This window comes from Nansenia antarctica, assembly GCF_963989245.1.
Source record: "Nansenia antarctica genome assembly, chromosome: 1".
NCBI classification, from domain to species: domain Eukaryota; kingdom Metazoa; phylum Chordata; class Actinopteri; order Argentiniformes; family Microstomatidae; genus Nansenia; species Nansenia antarctica.
In genome coordinates this window covers 19340971-19355041 of record NC_137674.1, presented here as the reverse complement: position 1 = coordinate 19355041, position 14071 = coordinate 19340971, and the positions used below count along the sequence as shown (strand labels likewise).

At 41.9% G+C, this 14071-nt stretch overlaps 1 pseudogene across 1 annotated transcript; it reads right to left on the bottom strand.

Annotated features, from left to right (window-relative positions):
* Positions 1 to 6305: 6305 nt before the first annotated feature.
* LOC308162604 (ubiquitin domain-containing protein 1-like) lies at positions 6306 to 9265 on the bottom strand (annotated as a pseudogene). The gene is made up of 4 exons: positions 9145 to 9265; positions 7710 to 7937; positions 6846 to 7031; positions 6306 to 6566 (listed from the first exon to the last, which is right to left on the bottom strand). The product of its transcript is annotated as a ubiquitin domain-containing protein 1-like (transcript).
* Between the last annotated feature and the right edge of the window lie 4806 nt (positions 9266 to 14071).

Sequence of the window (14071 nt, the reverse complement as noted above, 5' to 3'; positions counted from 1 at the left end):
AGGTGATTCCTCGAACGAGGATCAGGCTTGTGTCATGAGTGTTCACAGAACACCGGCTTACATATCTTCAATATGGGCGCGTGCACGCAGACATAAAGAGCCCCGAAGAGTCGATCTGTCGAAATGAAGATACTCCACTCTGCAGGGGTTCTACATTTGCGCAGCATTCCGAATTATTGATCTTTATGAAGACGGAAAAATAAGATGTAAAATAGTGCAATACTGCCGCAATTAACAAGGCGAGGGAAATGGTTTGGCAAGAAATTGCTGACCGATTAAATGCGTAGGTCATACTAGCCCCAGTTATTGTTATATGTTCATATTTTAATAAATGAATATTACTACTGTGGTGATATCAGCAGCAGGCTACAAACCATCATATCGCCACAATGGCCTAGTGGTATCGACTGCTGCTATAGTATTTGTGGTTCAAATCCCTCTTCGGACACACTTTTTACTGCATTTCGTTGTCTGAATCTAATCAAATCAAATCAAATCAAATTGTATTTTGTATAGCGCATTTCTTACAAGATGCAACTCAATGCGCTTCACACAATGAAAATGTTCAGTCAATCAGTCAATCAATCAATCAATACTGACAGAGCCGCAAGCAGGCAAAAGTAAAAAACCTGTATACTATGTAGCCAGGAAAAATTCCCTTGCAGCCCTCTACCAATAGAGCGACTACTAGCCAGTTTGCTTACCAGTACCCAGCGGTCCCCCAGGGGAGGCCAAGGACCACCGGCACAAAGCAAGCAAGCAAGGGCAAAAACCTGTACACCATGTATCCAGGAAAAATTCCTTGCATATTATCGGCGTACACACTGTCCATAAATCTAGTGTTGTATTTGCATCGTTCTGCATCCAGTATGGTCACAGGTCCTGCCAAAAGAGAAACTTAAGCACAGTTATGATGCAACAACACAATAGAGACAATAAAGATGACAGCAATACAACCTGATGACAGCAATACAACCTCCTCAAGGACCCCAATTGAAATAAGCCAGTTGGCTTTCTTGGGTTTTTATCCTGTTAGTTGACCTTGTATATAATATGTACTTTCATGTACCTACTTCTGCAAATCTTCTAATAAAGTTTTCAATCAATCAATCAATCAATGGTGGTCCTGGTACACCCTTGTACCGGTTCCAGTATTGCTCTAGGTGCTATTTGGAGCTGACAGTGCCTCATCAGCACCCGGGTCCATTTTCCTGTCAACACAAATCTCAAAACACGAGTATGGTGTAATGGCCTAGTGATCCTAGTTCTATAATGTCCAATGTCTCCCTTAGTATCAAAAGGCGACATTGAATAAGTAGTCTAAAATCTAATCTAAAAAAGTATGTAGGCTATAAAATTATGGTGCAGGCTAATTTACAAGAACTGACACGATTACAATGGTGTTTGAAGCCTTTGCATGAAATCTTCGGTTAAATGTAAAAAAATAAAAATAATCACTTAGTCAAGTCTCGAACACGCAACCTTTGGAACTCTAGCTGGCTGCCTTAACCACTGCGCCAGCCAGACCGCTGTGATGACAGCAATGCAAGTTGAAATAATTACTTTTTTTTTTTACACTCTTTTATTTATTGATCTATCGATCTATCTATCACACTTTCAAAATATCAAGTTATCTATCGCACAATCAAACTATCTATAGATCGATCACACTTTCAAAATATCAAATTATCTATCTATCACACAGTCAACCAATCTATCTATCTTAGGGCTGGGCAAACGATCAACATTTTTTTTCCGATAATCGTAACGAATTAACGATCAATTATTGATTAATCAATAACTTTTTTTACTTTTTTTTAATAAATAAAAAAATCGGGGGAAAAAAATAGGGCAGAAATAACAAGCATGTTTTCCTTGGGGAAAAAACTTTATTTGTGTTGCTATTGCACACATTCATTCATTCACATCCAAACTAGACACTACAGTCAGATAACAATCCTCTTAAACAAGGCAGTGAGTAGCCTAAATTGTTTAACTTAAAAACACATTTTACGTTATAAATAAAAATATAGAAAATAAGTAACTCACCATAGGAGCAGTAAAAAAACAGTTACTCACAAATAGGAGGATGACTGAAAACGTTAGTGTCCTTAAGAGCGTCCAGCTTAACTTAAATTTAAACTCCAGCGAGAGACTGTAGGCGGCAGGCCTACTGGTTCTTGTTCAGAAAGATGATCATGTTAACATGTTCAGGGGTGAGAGACGAACGCAATCTGGTGACACGTGGACAAACTAATTTCCATTATTATTATTCAAAAAAAAAAAAAATATATATATATATATATTTTAAAAACATGATTATCGATCAAAATATTTTGTGATCGACCAAGACCTTATCGATCAATTAATCGATCATCGATCATTGATGCCCACCCCTAATCTATCTATCTATCTATCTATCTTGTGTGAAGTGGGAACTAATATTTCCTAAAAGACACTTGAGGAACTGTCGTTCGGGATGTAGTTTCCGCCTGTGAGCCTTTTTTGACGCACGCATTACTTTAGCCAGCCTGTAAGTCTGCTCGGGACCAGGCTAATTATATCTGACTCAGAAGGATATGTTACATAGCAACCAAACAGCGAATTATTTGAGCCACATTGATGGCACCGAACGCAAGCTAACATTATCGCCAATTAGAACTTTATCGAGGCTTAGAAGATAATCTCGCCTAGTGGAACGGGCCCCAGGACCAAGTAATAATAATAATAATAATAATAACAATAACATATGCCATTAATCTAATCTCACTGCATTGCAGTGAGTGCTGTTCTCGTACATAAAGCAGCATCGTTGTGTACTACATAAAGCATAATAATGGGAGTGACTACTGTTAATGTTATATTATTGATACTATTAATATACTGTTAATAACTTAATAACCGAACCTTGGTAGTACGTGGCCTATGAGGATCAACCTTTGGCCTAACTACCGGTTTAATGAGTCAATACATTGATTGCTATAGGTGTATAATAACTAGTCAGCACACAATTGTAAAATAAATACATAATAAAAATAACTTCCATAGTCAGTGATGTAATGGATGGTAAATGCAGACAGTTGCAACCTGCATCCAACAGTTATGTATATGATTTTTTTTGTATCCAAACAGTACCACCTTGGTCTGATGAACAATAGATTTTTAATAGACATTGCTTTGTTGTTTTACCTTTATGGTTGAAGCATAGGCCATTTTTGTCTCCATTTTGCAAACATTTGCGAGGCTTAGTATTTTCTTTAATTTCAGCTTCTCTTTGAACTTGTTGGCAAAGATGTTTGCCCTTATTAAATTAGTATCTAGATGTGCATCAAGTGCTTTCAATAAAGTAGTGGTACTCCTTATTGAATTGGAAAGGCCACTAACCGAAGACTGGAATTATGTTAGTGCCTGTGCTGAAACTCCCCTGCATAAACCCAGAACAAGACCCACGTGTAGGTCAGCGGAGGCAGGACACAACAGGCAGAAAACTAGTGTGAAGCAAGACAATTCACTCACCAGCCTTTTTGTCACATGGCTATCACATTGAATTGTCATGCTAGTGCCAATGAGCTTGTGTACTGACTACTGACACAATCATGAATGAGTGAAACATTATCGTTGGGTGGTTAAAACAACACTGAAGTCATTCCAGTTCTTGTGGTTACCCCATATCACTGAGTCTGCTGAATTACCCCATATCACTGAGATCATCAAAGACATGAGTCTTTCTGTGATCGAGAAACAATATTTGCTAGACTTTTACCCACGAAACAAGTAGGCTAGGAAAAATCATGATATTGATCCACTCAATCTTGGTATATTCCTGAGGTAACATTAGAAAAGAATGGTGCGACTCTCACTCAATATTAAAGTTGCAATCTGTGATTTAAACAACAAAGCAAAAACCCAGCCACTTTTTGGGGGTAAATAGCTGAGGTATGTGACTGGAGGAATGTAACCACTTTAACATCCATTGATGGATGCAAGGACTGAGATCAAAATGTTTGACCATGTTTTGAAACTATGATTATTTTTCTTTTTTTCTTTACAGTTTACAGAATGGAGTAAAAATAGCTTATATTTTCAGTTCTGGTGGGACATTTATAAGAATTATTCAAGAATCAATGGATGTACTTAATTTGAGGAGGAGAGGTTGCCATCTGGTGGGATTAAGAAAAACTACAATAAGAAGAATATTTCCAGCATCATTGATAAAGTGAAAAAGGATCACATTAAGTAACTTTAAAAAATAAATAATAGGTTTAACATATGCAGCAATTTCTCAGAATGTATGTCAGGTTCTGATACTGGATGTTGGCATTTTTACTGAACCATGTTATGAACCATGTTGCATGATATGAAATGTCCTTGTTAAAGTGTAGATCTTTTCATTACTCCCTTTTTTGCATAAAGCGAAGCCATAATAAACTTAGGTTTGCCTAACCTAATTATTGAAATTCAAGAACATCAATTACCTAACTTGTTCTCAGAGTTGGTTAACTCTTGAGGTTTCTCAGATCTCTGCTTTTACTTTACCTTTTCTTTTTACTGTTTTTTCCTGCTTTTATATTCATTTTATGCTTGTATATGTTTTTATATTGCATATTGTATATGTTTTTATATTCACTTTATGTTTTTATTCCTGTTGTAAAGCACTTTGAGCTGCATTTCTTGTATGAAAGGTGCTATATAAATAAAGCTTTACTTACTTAGTTGTGGTACCTTGGTCTCAATGGGACTCTGTGTAAAAATAAAGGTTAAATAAAAAATGCATTAAAGCAATGAACCGTGTTTCAGTATCTCTCATCCAAGTTAGCCTGCTGATTCTGTCAGAAATGGCTCTTCACCGCCATTATCCCTTGTAGATAAGTTGTTTCCTTTAGCCACTGGATGGTGCACCAATGGTGCCCCAGACAGCACCAAGCACCAAGGTTCGGAGGTTCCAGAACAGGAACGGAACGGTTCCTTGGCGGTGTGAAAGCCCTAACAGTGTACTAGTGGTTATTGAGGGCACACATTTTTACATTGACTCTTATAATATGTGTTTCAGTCACATGTGCACGGTGACGAGCGGTGTGCAGAAGATGAACAGCAAGAGTGTGACGAGCGCTATGCTGGGTCTGTTCAAAGAGGTCCCAAGGCCCGTGACGAGTTTCTGGCCCTGACCAAGAATTGACTACCTTTTACTTCACCATATCTTTACTAGTGAAGACAGTAACTTATGTTTTTTTTTTCCAAAGTAATGCAGATTGTTATGATTTTCTTTTCCCACGGCACTGTCTATCCCAGTCTTTGTTTCTACTGATTATATGATCTGTTCTGAGTTCTTACCACCATCTGTGCAGCTAAAACCCACAAAACAGGGACCTTTTGTCAGTCTGCTTTTTTAACTAGCCAGTAGCCACACTTATAGATTAAATGAGATGAATCTAGATTTCGTTAGATGTTCTCTGTTTCTAATCTGGTTTTGATGAGTCTGTCAGTGTTCCACAGTCAAACTCCTCTAAACCAGATGAGATGAGTAGATTTCCACAAATAGTCTTATTTCTAAACATGGCTTGGGGTGTGACTTGGGATTGTGAATGAGACAATTTCACAGGTGCTTTGGAAACCCAAACCACCAGTTTAGACACTTCAAGATATATCACAGAATGTATTTTGTGCTTTATTGTTCCCAGCAGTGGATAAACATTCCTGATGTTAGGGCTAGTCAAGTAAGGGGAGAGAATGGTGGAACATAGGGTGCAAGGGGAGACGTGGAATTCGGTTGTTAAGTCTGACGTCAAACGCGACGTTTAGCAATTTCCGGGTCCAAACCAGAAATTCCCCGCACCAGAGTACTACAGCGGTAGAATGACAGTTCAATCGTTTTTTAGACTCAGATCTATTCATACAACAAGGGACACAGCACTTTCCCGTTTTCCCCATGTTGTCAGGGTCTTTGAGCCTCGGAATTGCGCTATATAAATAAAATGAATTATTATTATTACTGAGGCATTTCGAAGAGAGCGCCTCAGCCAACTTTGGACCCGGAAACACGTCACGTCTTAACAACCGAATAGCTTATATTTTCATGGCATTTCTCAGCTAATCCAAGTACATACCTCAAGCCAGAGTTTGCCAATAAGCAAACTGACAATTCATACTCAGTACTGGTCTCCCACATTTAAACCCAAAATGGCCCAGTAACTAAAGGAACATACTGCCTGAGGTTGCCTATACTGCAAACAAAGTAAAAAGATGAGACAGAAAGTTGTCTGCACATTGTTAACTTGTAGGAAAGTGTTATCAATTGTATTTCTTTAAACGTCAAATAAATATCATCAGAGCAGAGGCTATAACGCACTACAAAAGCCACATTAACACACGCAAAGTAGGCTAGGCTAATAATGGAGCTACATGAATATACAGCATCTTGATGTCCTGAAGCCGGGTCTTGTCGGTGAGGAGTTTTCCAGAGAAGAACCACCTCTGGTGGCCCACGTCAATGTTCTCCTGCCCGTGCAACAGTTTCTTCAGGTGGGAGATGGAGTCTGCCATGCTGGCCGTCAGACGTAGGTCCTTACCTGTCAAAAACATAGAGTCAAGTCAACTTGTTGCTGCCATTTGAACCATTGTGCACTGAGAATCATTCATCCCCTATCAACCCCTTGCCCCTACCTCCTAGGTGCTTGTGTAGATGTGAGGAATGTACAGGTATATACACAATGTGGCAGAACCATCAAGGGACCATTACCATACTGATCATACATATCCAATTCTCTCATGTAGCCCTAAGGTGCTTGGGGGGGGGGGGGGTAGGGGATACGGACTAGGAGTAGTTTTGGTATTCGACGTCAGTATACCTGATGACAGGCGGACGCGCAGCAGGAACTCCTGTTTGGGAGGAGGGGGTGGAGCTTCTTGCTCAGGGTGTTCAGAGGCTTTGCTCTCGTTGGTGCGCTCAGTGATGATGTTGATGGGAGGGGCTAGAGTGTAGGCGGGGAGCTGGTAGCGGTTTCCCAGCTCGTCGTAACACTCTGTCAGAGTACCTAGAAGGGAGGGGAGAGAAACAGGAACATCAGACACTCAAAGACCCTCGGTCACCATCTCAGCCGAAAAAGAAAAAAAAACTCCACTCCTAACCACTAATACTAAGCTCCATACCTCTAGAACCTTCCCTAACCACCACCGCATCTCCACTAACCCCATTGGTTAAAAAGAGAAAGAAAACAACAACAACAAAATAGAGCAGCCATCAATATTTTTCTTAATCTTAGATCAGCAAAAGGGTAAATGCTAAGGGTTGTAGATGGTTCAGTCTAGCAGGCTAAGGGTTGTAGATGGTTCAGTCTAGCAGGCTAAGGGTTGTAGTTGGTTCAGTCTAGCAGGCAGTCAGCTGGGAGAAAATGTAAGGATACTGGGTGGTAGAACGCACATATCTAGGAAAAATCATGAAAGGTGGGTCCTGAGATTTGATGGAGTGCAAAGGTAGAATTTCTTTTGTATTCACAGGGGTCAAATGACACCTCATGGCTGAGCCAGTGTTAATATCGGGAGTAAACATGTGCTGACAACCCAGACACACGCTAAAAAAGTGTGTGTCCATCCTGTCTATCAAGGTATCCACTCTTGTTACGCTGCCCTGTGAGCATTATGTAACCATCACAGTAATCTCAGAGCAACAGACAGGGTTCTGCGTGCATGAGTGAGTGTGTGTCTTAACTCACCATGTGGCAGGGTAATGCAAGCTCCGTCCACTATAGCCTGTGCCAGTTCCAGGTCGTCGCGCTCTACAGCCAGGGCTGCTGCTCTGAGCGCATCCCATATCTCTTTCCTCCCGTCAAAGGCTGGGGCTGTGTCCCAGAACTCATCTCTCTTACTGCAGAGCTGGCCCTCGGTCATGGGGTACTCACTCTTCCACTTGAGCCGCTCCTTCTTTAAAGGTTAATTCCGTCCTGAGGAGGAGAGGTACATCAGTCAGGGTTGAGGGCAGCATGGCCATAGATGGAAGTCTAGGCCAGTGCAGCTAAAAAGCATTACAATGCTGTGGAATGCATTTAACTACAGACATGTAGGCCTCCGGACCAACCACTAATCATGCTCTGATATAAGTAAGTAAAAAGCAGAGCAGTAACACTCATGGTAAATAATGTTTTCAGAATTCACTGTAGCTGCCAATTCTGAAGCTCTGCGTAACCTGGTTCAGTCTCCACTAGTAAGGTTGCCAGATTGGCACTGTACACATGCACAGAACTGAGACCAACACACACACACACACACACACACACACACACACACACACACAAAGGGAACCCGGAGATCAACAGTCCACCAGAACATGAGCTCGCCATATTTTATGCCTCTCTACAGTAGTATGATCAGCATCATCATACCTGGGGCGTGTTACTACCAGGGTGTGTAGGAGGGTTACTACCAGGGTGTGTGTAGGAGGGTTACTAGTACCAGGGTGTGTGTGTAGGAGGGTTACTACCAGGGTGTGTGTGTGTAGGAGGGTTACTACCAGGGTGTGTGTAGCAGGGTTACTACCAGGGTGTGCGTGTAGCAGGGTTACTACCAGGGTGTGTGTGTAGGAGGGTTACTACCAGGGTGTGTGTGTAGGAGGGTTACTACCAGGGTGTGTATGTAGCAGGGTTACTACCAGGGTGTGTGTGTGTAGGAGGGTTACTACCAGGGTGTGTGTAGCAGGGTTACTACCAGGGTGTGTAGGAGGGTTACTACCAGGGTGTGTGTGTGTGTAGGAGGGTTACTACCAGGGTGTGTGTGTGTAGGAGGGTTACTACCAGGGTGTGTGTGTAGCAGGGTTACTACCAGGGTGTGTGTGTAGCAGGGTTACTACCAGGATGTGTGTGTGTAGGAGGGTTACTACCAGGATGTGTGTGTGTAGGAGGGTTACTACCAGGGTGTCTGTAGGAGGGTTACTACCAGGGTGTCTGTAGGAGGGTTACTACCAGGGTGTGTGTGTGTGTAGGAGGGTTACTACCAGGGTGTGTGTGTAGGAGGGTTACTACCAGGGTGTGTGTGTAGGAGGGTTACTACCAGGGTGTGCGTGTGACGTGGAAAGTACAGTAGCCCCTCGCCCCTCTCCTTCCGCCCCCTCCTCTCCCTCTCCTCTCTCCCTCTCCTCCCCCTCCGCCCACTCACGTGACTGGGAGACGAAGGCTGCCACCCTGGCTCCGCAGCCAGAGAACTGAGGGCATCCCTGGGTGAGCCTGGCCAGCTGCTCCCTGACGGCCTGGGATACCTGGGACCCCTGGTCGTCCATGGGGGCCTGGTGCTCTACAGCGCCACACGCAGGACAGGAGGGGGTCAGCAGCAGAACACACAACTAAAGGTCTTTGCCCACTGATGCAGTTTTTTTCGTATGCATATTTTTTAAATCCGTCATCCGAAAAAAAAGCGTTATGCACAGAGACAGACAGAGAGAGACAGACAGACAGACAGACAGTCAGGCAGAAACAGACAGACAGACAGTCAGGCAGAAACAGACAGGCAGACTGCGTTTTCACCAATGTGGAGATACCAGTGGCGCTGCTCCAAACGGCCCTGTCGGACGTCTTATCATCCAGAAATCACATCTCATTCCTACAAGCGAGCTGCCTCGACGGACTCACATGAGAAGTAGAATGAAAGTTGTTATCAACACGGTGTCGTCTTTTGATGACGTCATCGCGGGGTCCTTCCGGAGCTGTGTTCTGGAACTCCGCCCACTTAGCTCGGGTGTGTTCCTAAATAAAAGCGCCCACGTTAAACTTGTTTAAGCATTTAGAAATACTACTACATATGGATGAAGTCACCCAAATGATATGCTACTACATCTGGAAATAAACATGTCAATAAAGATGTAATCTTACTCTATGACTGTATTATTTGTGCTTTGAAGGGTTTATAATTCTTCTAGTATCCTAATGACCATGATGAAAGACTGCTGCACTGCATAGGGGACATATAATGGATTGTAAACCTATAATCTTCCAAGGCTAAACATGGTTGTAGTAATTATGTGTTAGAATACTTCGTATGACACCCCTCAAGTTTGAAAATCACTTGACTCATATTCTAGAAGTGTTTCTGAGTACTGAGTAATATGAATCAAGTGTTTATGAATAAAGTGTTTATGAATCAAGTCAATATGAATCAAGTGGATATGAATCAAGTCAATATGAATCAAGTGTTTATGAATAAAGTGTTTATGAATCAAGTCAATATGAATCAAGTGGATATGAATCAAGTCAATATGAATCAAGTGGATATAAATCAAGTCAATATGAATCAAGTCAATATGAATCAAGTGGATATGAATCAAGTCAATATGAATCAAGTCAATATGAATCAAGTGGATATGAATCAAGTTGATATGAATCAAGTCAATATGAATCAAGTCGATATGAATCAAGTGGATATGAATCAAGTGGATATGAATCAAGTCAATATGAATCAAGTGGATATGAATCAAGTGGATATGAATCAAGTCAATATGAATCAAGTCAATATGAATCAAGTGGATATGAATCAAGTCAATATGAATCAAGTGGATATGAATCAAGTCAATATGAATCAAGTGGATATGATTGAATCAAGTGGATATGAATCAATTGAATAAGAATCAAGTGGATATGAATCAAGTCAACATGAATCAAGTGGATATGAATCAAGTGGATATGAATCAAGTGGACATGAATCAAGTGAGTTTCAACCTTGAGGGGTGTGATACAAAGTATTCTTGGTCCTTTCCTGCGTCCCAACAGTTAAAAATGCCACCTCTAGATTGCTTAGGGAACCCATAATGGACTGTACACCAACATATTTCCAAGGCTATAAACATGATTACTACCACTGTCCTCAGCAACACTTGTAGAATATGGATCAAGTGAGTTTCAGCCATGAGGGGTGACACACAGCTGTGTCTTGTCATGTCAATTCTACTAATTAACCACTAATAAAGACACACGTGAGTTGCTAGGCTCACAAGAATTGACCCCTAAGGACACACGATGTGATGAAGCTAAGTCTCCTCAGGTTATTAACACTAGAACAGCCATGAGGGGTCATGACCCCTGTGAGGAAAGAAAAATGTGATATCTTTGCACTTTGATCACATTTCAGGACCCTCCTTTCATGACTTGTCCGAGATATGTGCGTTCTACCACCCAGTATCCTTACATTTTCAAAATCACATCAGGATAAGCTAGTATAAAGCTATTTTGCAGTTTTTCTGTGTAGGAGGCAGGCTAGTTTACAAGCGGCCAACTAGTGGTGGTTGTGTGAAAGTAGCAGGTTAGCATTGTAAAGAGGGGGTCATTTAGGAGGTAAAAAGGCACGGCTGTTCTAGAAGCTGGTAGAGGAGCAAGAGAAGCGAGACCCAAAGCAAAGCTCTGGCTCAGTTCTGAGGGGGGCTGAGGGGTCACTTCCCCAGCAGACAGCATCTGGTACTAATAACACAACAAGGAAGACAACAGGTTAGCACTTCTGGACATTTGGGATTTGATTTGATTTGTATTTGTCCCAAACACAATAAACATATCAAAACACAACAACATTTCTGTCTCAAAGCTATGTATCTGTGTATTTTTTCAGTTTTTTTGTGCCATCCCACCGTTTTGCTCCATGGATATGATTTTGTTTGTGGTTGCTCTTATCTTATTGACATAAAGCAGTGACAAGTGAATGCAGGAGTATAAAAGGTTCAAACAACATCACTTTATTAGCACACAACACACGTGTCAAATATGTCACCTAATGGCTAGATATCTGGGGAATTGTAGTCCTAGATTTAGTGGACTACAAAAACACATACACAGCTGAACTGAACAGAAATACAAACATAACACTGAGACAACAAACTATGAGTATAAGTAAGTGATGTTAAAACTATTGTTTGTTACATTGAGGCTCTTCAACCTTTAAACTTTCATAACATCAAAAATAAGAAAATCACATTTTAAAAAAAACATCATTAAACAATCTGTACACGCAGGCTAGAGGCCAATCTAACAAATGTGGGGGAGGAACAGTGTTGGAGTACGTCCAGGCGTATGTCCAGAAAATAAGCTGTTCTAATAGAAAACTGAGAAGTGATAGGATCAATATCTTAATATAATATGATGTACAACATCTCAGTCTTCCAGCTGAAACGTTAGGAGGATTTATTGCAAACATAACAACATACCAGTATTCAGTCACACTCGGCTTCTAAACACCAAGGCCACATCTGGGTGGAAGGGGCGGTGACCACATGACGCAGGAGGGGACAAGGACATCTCAACTCCTACGACCTCGATTCCTCCTTCACTCTCCAGGAGGGAGAGGAGGGGAGGAGAGGAAAAGGAGGAGGAGGAAGGAGGGAGAGGAAGGGAGGGTAGGAGGAGAGGACAGGAGGAATTGAGAGAAAATAATCTAGAAAAGGCTCATGTCATGACACAACCTTCTCCCTGATCCGATCAACAAGTAAATATCCATACAGTAGATGATGGTGCAGCCAGCAGACCCCCCCTTCTTCTTTAGGGCTCCTGTCTCCTTAAACCTTCTCTCCTGTGTGTATTCTCTGATGTCTCTTTAGGTGTCCTGCCTCACTGAAACTCTTCCCACACTGGGAGCAGGGATATGGCTTCTCTAGTGTGTATTCTCTGGTGTGTCTTTAGGTTTCCTGCCACACTGAAACTCTTCCCACACTGGGAGCAGGAATATGGCCTCTCTCCTGTGTGTATTCTCTGATGTCTCTTTAGGGATCCTGCCTGCCTGAAACTCTTCCCACACTGGGAGCAGCAGAACGGCTTCTCTCCTGTGTGTATTCTCTGGTGACTCTTTAGGTTTTCTGCCAGAATGAAACTCTTCCCACACTGGGAGCAGCAGAACGGCTTCTCTCCTGTGTGTATTCTCTGATGTCTCTTTAGGTGTCCTGCCTCACTGAAACTCTTCCCACACTGGGAGCAGGGATATGGCCTCTCTCCTGTGTGTATTCTCTGATGTCTCTTTAGGGATCCTGCCTCACTGAAACTCTTCCCACACTGGGAGCAGCAGAACGGCTTCTCTCCTGTGTGTATTCTCTGATGGCTCTTTAGGTTTTCTGCCTGACTGAAACTCTTCCCACACTGGGAGCAGCAGAATGGCTTCTCTCCTGTGTGTATTCTCTGGTGTTTCTTTAGGTTTCCTGCCACACTGAAACTCTTCCCACACTGGGAGCAGCAGAACGGCTTCTCTCTCTGGTGTCTCTTTAGATCGCTCATATGACCAAATCTCTTTCCACACTGAAGACCAGAGTGAATCTTCTGTCCTCCTTGAGTCTGTGGTTGTGATTTAAGGTGAGTTGGACAAATGAAACTCTCACTGCAATCTAAACAGTGGTGATTCTTCTGTCTTGAGCTCCTCCTCCTCCGTCTGTGTTGTTTATGGCTTCCTGATGCGGTGGAGCTGGGCTCCATGTCTGAGTCTGGGTTGGAGCTCTCTCCTGTAAGAATAGGAACATATACAGGATTAGAAACAACATGAGAACAAGTGCTGCTTCCATAGACTCAGCAGTGCCAGAAGTAACACCACATCTCTGGAGTCTGCACACGCTGTGGGAACATGTAGTGTTCAGAGAGTTACAGAGATATTACAACAAATGGATACCGTATCAATGTTTTATCATTAACAATTGATTTAAAGCATATTCTCTCAAACGGAGACAGAAGTTTAACGTTTCAATTTAAGAGTATTCACGTTGTACCTAGTTTAACTGTCACTCACTGTTTTGCTCAACAGTTGTAATTCCATGATCAGTCATAGAAGTTAGAGAAATTGTAACAACTTTAGTTTGAATGAATCAACAACTGCTATGGAGGAAATCGTGGGGAAAATAAAAATGAAAATAAATGTCTGATTGCATACACCGCTAAATATCTGCCAGCGCCCTTTGAACTATTCATTCATCTGGCCTGGCTTTCGCCAAATACAGAACATGAACTCACCATCCTCACCATCTGTGTCCACCAATCCATCTTCTCCTTGCTCTTCTTTCATCATGACATCTTCATCCTCCACTTCCTCTTCTTCTTCTCCTTCCTCTCCTTCCTCTCCTTTCACAACTTCA